At 43.7% G+C, this 16,071-nt stretch overlaps 1 protein-coding gene across 4 annotated transcripts in view; it reads left to right on the top strand.

Moving 5' to 3' along the window:
• Window positions 1–304: 304 nt before the first annotated feature.
• Window positions 305–16,071, top strand: part of STAU2 (staufen double-stranded RNA binding protein 2) — a 170,983-nt gene continuing 155,216 nt past the window's right edge. For 3 of the 4 annotated variants that reach the window (XM_038126854.1, XM_038126855.1, XM_038126852.1), the window contains exon 1: window positions 305–411. The gene's annotated coding sequence lies outside the window, so the exon portion shown is untranslated. Of the gene's footprint in view, window positions 412–482; window positions 2,549–16,071 lie in introns of those variants that run through there. The other variant, XM_038126853.1, reaches the window with a different exon arrangement.

Genomic DNA, 16,071 nt, shown 5'->3' with positions numbered 1-16,071 from the left:
TGAGCGCGGGGTGCCGGGGCCCGCCGGGGCTTGCCGTGGCTGGGGGCGGGCGGAGGGCGCAGGGCCCCGCGCCGCCGCTGGGGGCGCTGCGCGCCGCCGGGCCGGGGCCGGGGCCGAGCCGCGGACGGGGCCATTCGCGCGGCGGGCGCGGGGGGAGCGCGGCGCCGGGAGCGCTCCGGGAGCGCCCCGGGGGCGGCGGGCGCAGCGGGGGCGGCGGCGAGGGGGGGCCGAGGGGAGCTGTGGGGGGCGACGCCCGGCGCGGGGGCGGCGGGGCGGGGCGGCGGCGCCGGCGGGAGGGCGGGGGGGGGGGCGCAGTGGTTGGGGCCGGCGGCGGCCGCCGCGGCGGCGGGGTCAGTTCTCTTTAGTGTTTGCCGATGTTGGAGGCGTCTCCAAAGTGTCCCCGGGAAGCAGGTAACCGGGAGGGAGGGAAGGGGGCGGCTTCAGCCGCGATGTCCTAGTCTCCGTCCTGGCTTCCCGGTCCTGCCGCCGCCGCGGCGGCTCCCGGGCGAGGGCTCCGCCGGCCCCCCGCCTCCCCGGGGCCGTGCGGGCGCTTCTGCGCCACGGCGCCGCCGGCTCGCTCCGCTCCGCTCCGGCGGGGGGCGGCGGCGGCGACCCCGCCATCCACCTCGGGCCCCCCGTTCGCCGCCAGCCGCCCGCCCGACGAGGGGCGCAGGAGGCGGGCGGGGGCACAGGTGGGCAGCGCTGCCACCCCCGGGGGCCGGGGAAGCCCCCTCTGGATCCCCTCCGCAGCTTCCCGCAGCTCCTCGCACACAGATCCGGCTGCCGGCGGCGGTCGCTGCGCCAAGGCCGGGCCGCGGCCGGGCCGTGCGGCGGGGCCGAGACCGGCGGGGACCACGCCGGGCCTGCCCTGCCCCAGTCCCCGGGAAGGAGTTCTGTGCGACCCGAACTCGCTCCTCTCCTGTGTCCCGCCCGGGCCTGTCGCGGTGCGCGGCCTCGGGGGCGCACAGTGGCCGCTCCGCCGCCGGCGGGGCGAGGGGCGCCCGGCGCCGCTCGCCCGGTCAGCGGCGCGGACCTCGCAGCTCAGCCGCTGTGTGTTTGTACGTGTGTGTTAGTCAGCTCTCTCTGTGCACGTCTTGCGCTGCCCCCAAACTTCGGACAGGGCCCCGAACTTTGCCATCAGTGCTGGGCTCTCCCACTCCCAAAATGGATGTCGGCATCTCTTCCAGCGATGGGCAGAGCCGTTTACCGGCCCTCGCCCCGCACGAGGGTTTGGGGGCCGTCGTTGAGGTGGGACCCAGGGACACACTGCTGTAAAGTTCCCTAGTCCAGGCTTCTCATGGGGCTGGGTGGCGTGTTCCCAGTGTTCAGGTGTCTAGTGGGAAAAAGTTCATCTTGATTACAGCCAGGCCTGGAAGTCACAGCCATGCCCTCCTGGAGAAGCGTGGGCTGCTTGGGCTTTTCTGTGAGGGTGAATCCTGCAGCAAAGCTGTTTGCTTTGTAGTGCTCAGGGTCCCACCTGACAAGTCAGTGATACCCAAGCAAAAAATTTCCCTGCAGTGTATCTGGCTGGTGTTGCCTTACGGCCAGCAAGCTGTTTCTGTGAATACGAAGACATAAACTTCTCAAGCCATGTTTGGAATGCTCCCTGTGCAACTACCATGGTACTAAAAAAAGTTTATGCTGTACAAAAGAGTAGATAAAATGCTGCTGTTGTAGCCCCTCTCCTTGCATGCAATACTGCCTTGAACAGTACTGAGGGATGTGTATGAGTAACTGCAGTGTAGCAAGGCACAAGGAAGGCTGTTTGCTCTGCCATAGCTCGGGATTGTTGAGCTGTGCTTCTGTCAGGGAGCATACATTGGTGTATCTCACTTGTGCTTGCCAGTGGCATCGAGCTGCACAGGAATAAGGTCTTCCTAGGTTGTGTGGTCATTCCAGGTTAGCAGTCTACACCAGTGATAGTAATACTAACGCATTTAAGCCATTTGCTAACTACTAGGAGGTTCTATATAGGCTTTGTTGTGATATTGCTGCTTATATAAACAGTGCCAGACTGTCAGATTTCTGAATGAAATCTTTTTTCTAGAAAGTCAGCAGCAGTGTAAGATTTCCAGTACTGATTTCCAGCTGCTGAACCTTAGCTTTGACCTAAAAAAAAAACTCAGAGAGAGAGATTTCTGCTCCTTCAGTCTTTTTGAAGATTCCTATTGCTGCCAGCTAGGAACAGGATTAAGGCTACTTGCTTGTTTGTAGTTTTTGAGGGGAAAGGACAGTTCAGATTTTCTTTTCTTTGCAGACAACTTTTCAGCCACATTACTCAGCTTGGGTTCTGCTCAGGCTGCTCAGCTTGGAGGCCAAAGTCTTTGTGTATCTTTTTGCCAGCTCAACCGACCTTGTTCCCTAAGAATTACATAAAAATAATAATAAATTTGACTAATTTTAAATTCTGATTTAAGATAGTAGATTGTAAAGAAACTTTCTAATTTTACTTGCAGAAAAACCTGATCAGAGGTGTTTTAATGACTGGATCAAGTTTAAATAAGCCTTTAACACCATCAGCCTCTTCTCAGCCTCTTCTTTGGCAAAGGTTTGGATTTCCTCCCCAGCTTTGTAGACTTCACTCTAACTCTGGTTTACCCTGGTGTGAATGTGGGAAGTGAATCGAATACTATGTGTTTTATTTGTAAAGTGTCATGACAAATGACCTTGGGAAGGTTAGCCAACAAGCCATAGTGAAGCAGATCCTCCTATTCCTAGACTGGGTCTCTAGCCATTAGGAAAGGTGCACCTGTCATGCTCTATCTAGACAGTTTGTTTTGACCTGCCCAAAATATGTGGCTATTGATTTGTTAGTCTTTGAAAACACTGAAAGACTCCCATCAACTATGTCCAGTCCTTCACCCCAAAATACATCTTCTGATGGTATTATTCCATTGGAGACCTGTTCTTATAAAGTAAGTGTGTAGGTTTTAGTGCCTTTTTTTGGCATATATTTAATAGATATGGACACAGATTTTTTTCTGATCAGGGTGCAAAGTATATATTTCCTCATGCATGTATCACTGATGTGCTGAGGAAGGACCTAACACTGCATTTTTTCAGGATAACTGAAACAACATAACTTCTGTTAATGAGCCACCAGAGCTTCACTTTTCCTTCCACTGCTTACATTTATTTCCTATCACCAGCAACAACATCTATAGGAAAAGAGGCCTGTCTTTTGCCAGAACTTATTGGTTTGTATTTCTAATCTTTGGATCACTCATAGCCTGTATTTTTCACAATAGTTCTTGAATTTTCTCTCCTCTGAAAGGAAGAAGAGAAAGAAAGACAGGGGGTTCCATTTGGTTGAGGAGCATAAAAAGCACAAGGCAGGGGTCCTGTGGAGGCAGGTCAGGGAACTAACTGGGCTGACAGTTTTGCTCAGGAAGGAAAGGATAGTAAATGAGGGGGAATGAAATTGGTGGGAGTGCATGGCAAACTCTGTGAAGAGAGGAAATGGAATCTGTGTGTAGTGTAGTTAACACACATATATAATTTATGTATATATATATAAAAAGTCAAGGGCTCTGCATTTATGGGGTCTGCTCATTGTCAGCATTGAGTCACAGTTGCCATTATCCAAAGTGTGTTTGCATTAAAGGAACAGGAGTTCAGCAAGAATCTGAGAGATGTCTTCTCAGGCATTGTTGTGGAAAAATATTTAGAATAAAAAAATTGCTTGTCACAACTCCTAATGTGAAAATGAATTTTGAAAAGCCGTCTGTGGTAGTGTAACACTAAAGTCACATCTATGTCTGTAACTGGTAAAGATTGTTCATACTTCATCTGAAGAGCAAGTGTTTTGTGGTTTTGGTTTTGTTTTGTGGGTCTTTTTTGTTAAACTGGTAGTTTTTGGAGTGTTTCCCATTAATGAAATATGTCATACTGTGTCATACTCAGTCTTTGCATTTGGTTTAGTCAATTATGCATCTATACAGTACATCACTAAAATGTTACAAATTTGTTTCTATTTAACCAAATAAAATCAAATTATGAAATTTAAATTTTTCCTAGTAAATAGCACTTTAAAAAATTTTAATTACTAATATTGTGACTCCACTATGCTTCTGTATCCCCATAATATTCTGATTAAAATGATGGGAGGGGGCACTTTTTAGACTAGTTAGAACCAAACCTGGTTATAGCCACCAGCCAATTATTATATCAAGTATGGGTTAACCTCCTATCCTTAGATTCTGGGAGAAGTTAGCTTGCTAAGATTTTTACTATCGTAACACATGCTCACTTGAGGGGTATGTTTAAAGTCTCATCTTCTGAAAACTTCCAAAGGATCACAGTGGTTCCACTTCCAGTTTCACTGCTTGCCAGCTTTGAGAAGGCTGTTTTGCCTCCAGGCTAAAAGAAATGGTTTTGAGTGTAGGAGACCAGATTTTCTTGAAAAGTTTCTTGTAATGAAAATGGTCACCTGTTGGATCAAGAAAAGAGATGAGTAACCTAATTTTTATTGCTACTGCTTATTTTTTGCACCTGTTAGGTATTTGTGGTTCCCAGTTTCTCCTACAATGACTCCAGTTTAAAAAAGCAGTGTTAAACGAATATAAGGAATCAGTATAGTAAGTATACATCAGTAGTATACATCAGTGTAATAAATGTGCAGATTGATATCAGTAACTGGAATTGTCTGGATAGGTAACTGTCTGCAAGTGATGGAGAATTTTTCCCATGTCACCCAGACAACACATCCATGCAACTGATACATTTTGAAGGATGAAATCAACATAATGTTGTTCCCGAGGTGGAAATGTAGGCCTGGTAGAGGGCAATGTTTGGTCACTTAGAAGCATACCCAGTTGTTCTGATACAAACTAATAATGAATTAACACTCTGTAGTAGCTTTGGCTTTGTTAGACAAGGTAAGAACAAGATGCAATCTAAAATTTCATGTTAACCATTAGTTCATATGTTTGTTTTACTTTTTTCCCCTTCTGCTGATCCTTCTTCAGTCCTGGATATGATGTTGCTTTTTTCTTTCCAGACTGTGGAAATTATTTTCTCTGCTTTTTGTTTCAGGCTTGTGTATAATAGTATTTAAACCTGCCTGCTTTGAATAGTGTTTCATCTGTGAAGGCAATGTCCATTCAAGGGAGCATTTTGCTCAAGAGTATATACCCAAGATACATTCCTTTTGTACCTGTTTAGGGCCTGGGAATTGTAATGAATGACTCCAGAGGGATTTTCTTGAAAACCCTTCTGACCCTCTGAGAATTCAGTGCAAGACACTTACTAGTCTTGTATTAAATGTGTGTCCAGCTTCTGCATGGGAGCTAGAGCTGTCTCATCTTTGTGAAAAGGAATGAGAAGCTTGTCCTGGATCAAAAGTCAGTTAAAGATCCCTGTTTTTTCAGAGGCATCTCTCAACATTCTCTCTTAGCTGAATCCTCTGGGTTAGGTATGGGGTTTGACCTCTTCAGAAGGGAGAGTGGCCCGCATCATTCTTTTCTTCACCACTTTTTAACTGGCCAGTTTTTATTACTTAGAGCCTCAAGCAAGTGAAAACTGGCTGAAGATGCCAGGACTGGATCAATTTTCCACGGACTTGGTGGAGTTGCCATTCATGAGGATGTTTTGGATCTGGACTTCCAGGCAACCATAAGTATTTGCCAAGTCCCATGAGAAGAATTTAATATTTAATTAAATTCTTCAGCTGTTACATTATGAGGTTCTTCTGAAACTAGCCATTCCACAAATTACTGTCAGTGGCAGTTCCCCAGAGGAGGTGGTTTTGGAGGCCTTTTCTCTTCCCAGAGTGCAAATAAGGTACCTGGAAAACTTTTATCTCCTTCTCCGGTTCTCCTCAAATCTCACTTCAGTTCGAGCCTCTTGATACTTTGTAACACTCACAGGTTACAGTAGGCATGAGAGCAAGCAGCTACTGTAGCTGGTGAAACCTAAGTTATTAAATCTATTTAAAGTATTTAAAAAGAAATGTAAACATCAACTTGCCCATCCTGGATTTGAAATTGTTTCTTTTCTTGGAAACACTACACAAAGTAGTAACTGGAATCTTTTCAAGGTTTTTAAGCCAATCCTATGCTCACTAGGAATTTTGACATTAACACCAAAAAGTAGTGATTTTATTTGCTGTCATTGCAAATATTGGTATTGTTTACCTCTGCTCAGATATCTCATAGGTGACAGGAGCATGGGAGACATAGGTACTGCCAGATATATCCCCAAGATAGGACAGGACAGAGCACTTCAGGTGAGCAGAGTTAGCTGAGGCAGTTTTATTTCCAGGCCTGCTCTCTTTTTTGAATGTGGTGTCTTTGCTGTTGTGCTGGATTGCAGATCTGCTCCACACCTCTGGGGTCAGCACCTTTACCTAAGCTTCTGGTGTGTGTCATTGCAACCTAGACAGACTTTGGCTGACCCTTGGGCTAGGAGCACAACCCTTCATTAACTAGGAACATTCATTTTTGCGGGGGGTTAGACTGTATTAGGCATATGTTTGTAGCTTAATAGCATGTGTTCTTTTGGACATCCTAGAAAATGGGGTCCTGTTTCCCTTTTGAAGTACTCTTTTTTAAATTTGAGTTTGATTTGGAGGGGAAAGAGTCGGAGTCTTAGTACGGAACAGAAGTGTTAGCTCCCTGCAAGTTGAAAAGCAAGTTTGTTCTTTTCAAGTCTGTTCAAGCTAGTTTAGGGTGGTTCCAGAGTCACAAAAGCTAACTTTACCCTGCTGAGTCTAATGGCCCTGGAGTCCTGAAAGTACAGTAAGTGGTAAGAAAGACATTCCTTTGAAGGGCAGCTCAGACCATGATCCACCCATCCATTCTCTAGGTGGTCATGAGTCTATGATGTTACAGCATTCCCATTCCTAATAAATGCAATCTTCTTTTTTTGCTTTTGCTCAATTCCAGGTAGTCTTTCCTAGTATTTTGAATCATTTAATGTTATCAGTGCATCAACTTGCACTTGAAGCCAGCATTATCTTTTGTTTAATTTCTGACTTTATCTGCATAAAAATACTTGAGACAGTTCCAAATTTTAATTCTGTTTGTTTACATTTTTTCCCTGTAGTAGTTACGTTTATAACTTCCTTTGGTCTGGGGAAATGAGTTATTCTGAATCATCAGCTGTATAGATGAAGGTCTCTTATTTGCTATTTTATGGGGCTTCCTACTTAGTGTTCCTAAACACTAGTACATAAGTTTGAGGAAAAAGCCTGGTTTTGTTATGCTGGTTCTGTGCCCTCACAGTGTGCTCAATTTGAAACAAAACTTTTTACCAGCATTCTTCCTTCCTGTTGTTTGTTGTTACTTTAGTATCATCTTTGCTGATTCAACTCCAGAAATAATGTTTTGCTGTCCAGTTGTGTGTAGCCTCTGTACTGCAGCTGAATTTGTGGCAGGGTTTTTGTGTTCAGCTAATGTTTAGAATTGATCATGACCTTGCCCCTAAACACAGCATCTTTAAAATTAATTTTCTCCAGTTGAAAAGTTAGATTTTGTGCTTCACTTCAGTCTGAGACTCGGTAGGCCCAATCCAGTACTTGGGAATTACTTTACCTTTATTCATTGACTGAGGAGAGCTGCACTTGAAGTAGGAAGGAAGCTCTGTCAAATCAATGCAGGACCCCTGATCTCACAGGTACTCTGTGCCTGTGAGCAGAGTCCCAGTCCTGTCCCCCAGTGAGCAGAGAGCTAGTCTCTGTATGAACTGTATGTCCACATTATCTTATATCCAAGTAATCAAAAAACTGTCTATGGAGGAGCTGAGAGAAGGGGGAACTCCAGGAATGTTTCAGGAACAGAATGTGGCAATTTGACCTCAACTGTTTCTGGGAGGTGCAAGTTCTTGGAAGCTGTATGAGACTTCAATGTGGGCATTCATCACTTTAGCTGTCAAATACAGTGGTTTTGTTTAAATACACTCATGGAGAACAAAAAAGGGCACACAAAGCAGAATTTTATTTGCTTCTAGCAATAGAGTGCAACACCTGTTGCTTAGTCCACTGAAAACACCTTCTCTGAGGATCTTGTAGCTGTTAATTATAGCCAGCTGACTGCAGTATGAGGCGGGCTGGTGGCAGGAGCTGTAACTTAGTTTCAAAGAAAAAGGCATGTTTCCGCTGCTTCACCAAATTTGCTACTTCAAATTGTATGAGAAGTAGTTTGTCACAAGCAGTGAAGGAAAATGGAGAGGATTTTCTGAATTCCATTAATAAAATGCAATTTCTACTTAGGGATTGAAGTCAAGAAATAATTTTTGCCTGCTTCAGAACAAAGTAAGTTGGAGGGATGTTTTAATTCAAGTAAGAGTACGTTGTAATTTAAAATCAGTCAAAGCTTACTGGAGATTTTAGGAATGTAACTACTTATTGTTAGCACAAATTGGGAAAAAACTGCAGCTTTTAGAAATATATAGGAGAGAAATTTCAAAATGCTAATTAAATCAGAAACTGGATTCTTGGAAGCGCCTCAGATTAGACTCCAATGTAACAAATAAGGAACCAATTACAGCTTTGATACAAACAAGTCTGTAGCCTCAGAATGTCAAGTTTGAGTCATGTTTTTTTCATTTACTTAATCCCCTTCTCCACTTTTAAGCTGATGATTGATTGTTAAACTAGCGGCTTAGGCTTCCCTTTTATTCAGCTATTTTTCTTCAGGAAAGCTGACTAACTCATTTGTGTTTAACATAAGGTGAATGTGGGCTACCTATATCTGGAGTAAGATGGTATGATGACCACTTCATCTTTTAAAAACTGTTACAGGTATGACTATGTATCTCAGAGTGTCTAGGGGAGATACAAGTTTCCAGTTTTCAAGAAGTCATAGGTGGTTTATAGTCATAGTAAGGGAGAGAGCTGAGGAGTTACAATACTGGATGGCCAGCTCTTGTGCTTTGGGTTAGTGCTTGCTCTCAGGTGCAAGGTGTCCTGCCTCTGATCTGTAAGACATTACAGCCACCTTATAAGCTAGGTTTTGGGATCTACCTCAACCCATGATGAGTCTTGGGTGAGGAAGGCCTCCCACAAAGAATGCCCCGATGATCACCTTGCTGTTTCATGAAGAAGTTTCACATTTTCTTCCCTGTAGTAATTCAGGGTATCTTGGCTGGGTCAAACTGATGGCTGTGTCTGAACCAATATTCTGTCTGGATGTTTCAGAGTCTTTTCTGAGCTTAAAATTTGTGGCACTGTGAGAACTGGGTTAGCTTGTACTGGCTGTTGGAAATTTCCATGGCTTTTATACCATCTTCTCTGTTTTCTGGACAGGAACAATAAATTAAGAGAGACTTTCTGATGAGATTATCTTAATGCAGCAAACATTTATATAAACCAGGCTGATTTTCCCCCTTGGGCTTTGGGTTATAAACAGGTTGAAATGTTTCGAGATGCCAAACAGTTTCTGATGTAAGAGGTTGGCTTTCTTTTAGTTTTCTTCTGGCATTGAAATCTTCAAGTTGATAATCTGATTGATGTCCCTTACCATTTTAATACAAAATAGCAATCCTTTTTCCCATCATTTTTTCAGATTAATATTAGTAAAGTTTCTCTACTTAGGATCTCTGTTAGGATGTCTGTCTGCGAGGTCTCTCCTTGAGTCTTTGAGTGGCAAGACTAGTATACACAGGACCTGACTTATTTCTCTGTTAGAAAAGAAAATTAGCCACATGTACAATCTGGGGTCATTAGTTTTGCTGTACACAGTAAAATGCACTGTGGCCTGAGTTGCTCTTTTCTCAGCTTTTTCATGTCAGACTTGCTGTTGCCAGGGCAGCAAGGGAAGAGTTGCATTCCTGCCTGTCAGAATGCTCCACTTTCTGTTAAGTTTCTTGTTACAAGTTTTTATACTCTTGCTCATGCAAATGTGCACAATTGCAGTCAGTGCCCTAACCCCTGTATTTTCCATCATTCCTTACAAAAAGACGTGTCTCTGCAAGGGAGCTTATTTACTTCTGTAATTGTGTCTGTTAGTTTTAGTAACGTCCATGATCACTTACTTGTTGAAGACAAGTTTGGCAGTAGACTTTGGGTAGGATTCAGTTGCCTGTATTTTGGCATCTTGTGCAGATTGAGACACTAAGTTACCCTGTCTGCTTCTCAGCTGCCACTCCACTGAGTGGTTAGCTAATCCTAAATTAGAAGCCTACTTGTTGATCACCTTGAATAACTCCCTGCGTCTGCTGGCTGTACTGATGACTGGTGTAATACATTTTTTTAAACACACACATTATTGCTTTTTCATTGCCTCTTCATGTCAGGGTTTCTCTGAACTGCCTGCCACATGCAGTGTCAGATGTGGCATGAGTCTTCAGATAGAATGTCTGCTTCCTGAAGCAGCAGCTGATGGAATAGGCAGGTATCCAAATGTGGTGTCTCAGGACATCTCAGCTGGCATTGTGTATTGGGTTTTTAAAAGACTGTACTGGGTTCACCCTGGCTGGATATCAGGCATCCATCAAAGCCACTCTCTCACTCTCCTCCACAGCGGGACAGGGGAGAGGAAATATAATGAAAGGTTTATGAATTGAGATAAGAACCAGGAGAGATCACTCACCAAATACCATCATGGGCAAAACAGGCTCAAATTAGAGATATTAATTGAATTTGTTGTTAACAAGATCAGAGCAGGATAATGAGAAGTGAAATAAAACCTTAAAAATACCTTCCTCCTACCCCTCCCTCTTTCCTAGCTCTACACTCTCCTCCAGCAGCACAGGGAGACTGGAAATGGGCATTACAGTCACTTCATGACCTGCTTTTTCTCCTGCTGCTCAGCGAGAGGAGTTCTTCCCCTGCTGCACCATGGGGTCCCTCCCACAGGACATAGTTCTCAATAAGCTTCTCCACCATGACTCCATCCCACGGGCAACAGTCCATGCCCAAACTGCTGCAGCATGGGTGACTCTTCCATGGAGTGCAGTCCTTCAAGGCCAGGCTGCTCCAGTACAGGAGCAGGGCCCCTTCCTCCACAGGTCTCCCATGGGCTCACAGCCTCCTCTCAGGCACCCACTCACCTGCTCTGGTGTGGGGCTCCTCCACAGGCTGCAGGCAAATTCCTGCATCCCCATGGGTCTCCATGGGCTGCAGGGGCACAGCTGCTTCATCATGGCCATGACCACGGGCTGCAGAGGAATCCCAGCTCTGGTGCCTGGAGGACCTCCTGCCCCTCCTTCTGCACTGACCTTGCTGTCTGCACACTTGTTCCTCTCACACATTCCCACCCTGCTGTTCTCTGCCTGCAATTAAAACCACCGTGCAAGGATTTTTTTTCTTCTGAAATATGTTGGAGGCATTACCACTGTTTCTAATTGGCCCAGCCTTGACCAGAAGCACGTCCATGGAGCTGCCAGGGGTTGGCTCTGCTGGACACAGAGGAAGCTTCTGGCAGGTTGTCACAGGAGCCACCCCTGTAACCTCCTGCTGCCAAAGCTTGGCCATGCAAACCCAATACCCTTTGGTAAACCATGGTAATCCTGTGCTGTATTTCCTTTTACTCCAGTGACAATTTAGACCTTGCTTATATTTGTAAACCTGAATTATAGATGCCTTTAATCCTTATCTGAGTCTTCATATCTCACTGTACAGCTGTGCCATACAATGTGGGTGACTGTGCTGGTGTGAAAAGTACTGTGCATGTAAATGGCTTTGTAGATCACCAATTTTTCGTATTAGTTACTTGACTTTTGCTGTAGTGGTTTAAGTAATTTACTACATCCTAAACGTTTGTTTATTATATTTATTCTGGCACATATTCTATGTATTTCAAGTTGTAGAAATCCAATCTTGATTGCAGGGTAAGACTTGTGTTCTTGCCCTGTTGCTAACACACCATAATTAAATGGCAGCAAAAGTCCCCATGTTTGGCCATTTGGTTGATTGAGAAAATCTTTAGGTTTAGTCTGTGATCCCATAATTAGCTGCCTTGTTTGTCTGGTTTGTCTTTTTACTTTTCTTTTCAAATTTACATGAAACAGTTTTAAAATGAGTTGTTAAAGAAGGATTGACTCAGTGACAGATATAAATAATATGTACTCCCACATAATGTGATTCTGTGATAATGGTAATGTGGTCATTGATTTAGAGACTTGCATGCTTTTTGTACCAAATTGGATCAACATCATATTGGAAGCTAGGGAACAGATATAGTTTCACGATGAAAGAAATGTGCAAGATCAAGTAGTTTCTACCTCAGTTTTCTGAGTGTCCTTTTATATTGTTTTAATGTGCCTGTTCTGTGTAGTAATTCAAAAAGGAGGTTGAACTGACTGCTATTTGAGGAAGTGGTTGAAAAATATGACTGCAGATTTTTAGTCTGTTTCCTACTTGACTTTTTCTTTCAAAAATACCTTCCTTCCTTTCCTCAGGAAGGTTCTTATTCATTGTACATGAGAGTTGGCAAAGGATAGTCCTCTGTGGGTGATAATATCTGAAAGTGTGGTAGGGTTCGATGTTGTGACCTGCGGTTCACTGCAGCTGCTTGGCCCTTCCTTGCCTTCCTGGGGCTTTATCTACAACTCTTTTCTGCTCCAGTCCAAGAGCAGAGGAAACAAGTTGTAAGAAACTGTGGTATTTAGTCTTCAGAGACTGGGTTTAATACTGAGCAATAAGGGGAACTTTTCTGTAAGCCTTGTAGCTCCTTAAATTTTGGGTATTATTCCCTAATAGTCTGTGTCACTTCCTTTGCTTGTAAAATATCTTACCAAAACAATGAAAATAAAAGAGTTAGTGATTTCTCCCCCACCCATCTTATACTTCTGCAAAGTAAAATGCTTTTAAGGCATCACTTCACTCGCTGCCATGTATTACTTAGCTGTCAATTATCTGGTAGCTATGTTCATATATTCATTGAAAATAAGGTTCTGTAGTGTAAGGCACAGTAAAAGAGAAGAAATCAGGCCACAGGTTTCTGAAGATGTAATCATCAGGGATGAGATCACAGGCTTTGTGAGGAACAGTGTGAAGGAGATGAACTTCAGTGTATGGCTTGACAGCAAAGCTAAGCTGATTACCAGGAGTTGAAAGGGCTAATTCCTTGCACCCACTCCAGGTCAGGAGTTTGTGGCCCTCTTTGTACAGACCAGATGCTCCTCTGGTCTTTTTCCTTACCTGCTACGTAAACTGGTTCAGTGAGATGAACAGAAGGTGTTGGCTTTTTGCTGCAGGGAGGAGAGGACATGGGATTGTCCCTTGCTATGGCAGCAAGTCATTAGATCAGTTTGGCTGTGGGCAAACCACTCCTCATAAGGCAAAAATCTATGGAATAGATGGAGGAGCAAATGGGAAGAACAAACAGGGGGGACCAGCAGTAATATAGAATTTTTTTTTTTAAAACAGAGAAACCCTGTGCAATTTCATGCCTAGTGTTTTAATGTTTGCTATTTAAAATGTACAAACAAGATAAATTTTGCAAGTAAATCTGGATAATCATCTGCTGATTGTTGCTTTAAGTCATATTCTTGCTTAATTGCTTCTGTGTGGCCATCTAGTTACTTGATATTAGAAGACAAAAGTTCTAATTAGACTGCTCTGAAGGTAGTCCAGAGCTGTGTGGCTTTTCTCAACCCCAAATAAGCTGCTAGATATAAACAGTCAAAAGAAATTGCATAAGGCTTAGCACTTCTTTAGAACTTCTTATAATAATGTCCACAAATGTATAAATATTTGCCATAAATATGAGAAATGGTACACCAGGAATGTATTTTACCTTTAGGCAGTTCTGTGTGCTTTTGTGTAACTGAACGGATGAATTAATATCAGAAGAATAGAAGAAGAACAGGGCATTTAATGGAATTTTAAAGCTAAGACTAAAACTAAACCCTTAGGAAGCTGTTAACTATTTGAGTTCTGTGACTTGGGACTTTCATAGAAGAATCACATTAACAAGCTTCTAACCAAAATGGGGTTGGTCTGAAAAAAAACCTTGAGATGCTTGCTGCCTGCTTAGACACTGCTTTCAGTCTATTGGATTGCTGTTCCTGTACCTTTCAATGTTTTCATTAATGATGTGGATGAAACAGAACACTTATTAAATTGGAGATGCTATAAAGCAGGCTTAGAGAAGACTTGCAACCATATTAGAATTAAAATTCGTTGTGTTCTTGAAAAAAATAAATGATTGTATTTTCTTTTTTTTTCTGTTTTGTTGGGTTTTTTAGTAAGAAAATTCAACGGAGACAAGAACAAAGTCTCATTAGCTAGGAAACAGATTCACAAAGAGAGCACAGCCTTGAACTTGCTGGGTAGCAGTTCTGTAGAAAAGGATCTGGGATCATTAGTGTAATACTGTTGTGAAAAATGGACACTGATCAGAAAGTATAAGCAGAACTCTTGGTTATATAATACAGAAGATACGTCAAGTAATTTTTCTTGCTTAGCAATGGCTGGCCCTGAGTTGTTCCATTTGTAAAGTCCTTCACAAGTACGTAGTATGTGCCACCATTACATACTTGTGCACAGATTAAATTTGGTACTCTGGGTTGTATGACAGAGCACTGTGAAAGTGTGGTGACTCCACTGCATATGTGCGTTTTCACTTTCTGCACAGATGAAGTCCAGCCTTCTGTTTTGACTGTTCAGGCCATTAGTTTCTCTATCAGTTCTCTAATATTGCTTTTTCAATTTTCCCACATTGTACAAGTCTGTTTGGTTTGAAAACTCATTGTCCATGCTTTCTGCCTTTTGTGGTATTTTATCTACTTTATCTGTCTTTATTTTTTCAATTACTGTGACATAGTCCAGGAATCATTTCACCTGAACATTCAGTTCATATTTTTGTCACAAGATCTAAGATTATAAAGTGATTCCAGAAAAATACAAAAAGTAATAATAATTAAAAGAAGTGTTAACTAATTATTTATGCTGTATGGTGCTTTTAGCATGATACAAGTATAGTCACAATTTTTAAAAGTATTCTGCATCTGCTAATGTAACTAAATATTTGCAGTGGGTCTGCATGGCCAAGTTTTGATAACAGGGGCTACAGGGGTGGCTTCCATGAGAAGTTGCCTGAAGATTCACTTGTGTCCGATGGAGCCAGTGCCAGCTGGCTCTGGGATGAATCTGCTGCCGGCCAAGGCTGAGCCTGTCAGTGTTGTTGGTAGTGTCTCTGGGATAACAGATTTAGAAGCAGCAAAAGTTGCTGCACAACGGAGAGGAGAGGGGAAGGGTGGGGATGGGAGTAAGAATATGTGAGAGAAACAGCTCTGCAGGCACCAAGTTCAGTGCAGAAGGAAAGGGAGGAGGTGCTCCAGGCGCCAGAGCAGAGACTCCTCTGCAGCCCGTGGTGCTGCCCATGGTGAAACACCGCAGCCCTGTGCCCCTGCAGCTAATGAAGGTCCATGGTGGAACAGAGATCCACCCGCAGCCCGTGGGGGAGACCCACAGGATCCGTGGCCCTATGGAGAGCGAGAGAAGTTCACTCTGGAGCAGATTTACTGGCGTGACTTGTGACCCTGTGGCAGGCCCCTACTGGAGCATTCTGTTCCTGAAGGATGCCACCCTGTGGAAGGGATCCACACTGGAACAGTTCACCAAGAAAGCAGCTTGTGTGAAGGACTCACATTGAAGAAATCTGTGGAGGACTGTCGCCTGTGGGAGGGACCCCACGCTGCAGCAGGGGAAGAATATGAGAAGTCTTGCCCTTAGCAGGATGGAGTGGCAGAGATAACAAGATGACATGTGGTGAACTGACTGTAACCCCCATTTGCCGTCCTTCTAGGTCATGGAGAATTCAGGAGTGAAGTTAAGCCTGAGCAGAAAGAATGGGTGGGAGGAAGGTGTTCTTAAGATTCAGTTTTTATTTCTTCTTTTCCTACTCTGATTTGATTAAATGAATTTATTGTCAATCTCCCCAAGCTGAGTGTGTTCTGCATGTGACAGTAATTGGTGAGTGATCTTTTCATGCACTTGTCTAGACCCACAAGTCTTTCATTATATTTTCCCTCCCCTGTCCAGCTGAGGTGGTGAGCCACAGAGCAGGTTTTGTGGTCACCTGGTGTACAGACATGGTCAACTGACAACAACATTGTGTTTCCTGATATATTAAAAAATGAATGGACTATTTTACAACAATATTTTCTCTTTCAAATGTGAGGAGT

This window comes from Motacilla alba, chromosome 2, assembly GCF_015832195.1.
Source record: "Motacilla alba alba isolate MOTALB_02 chromosome 2, Motacilla_alba_V1.0_pri, whole genome shotgun sequence".
Taxonomy (NCBI): domain Eukaryota; kingdom Metazoa; phylum Chordata; class Aves; order Passeriformes; family Motacillidae; genus Motacilla; species Motacilla alba.
This window is presented reverse-complemented; position numbering and strand designations above follow the sequence as displayed.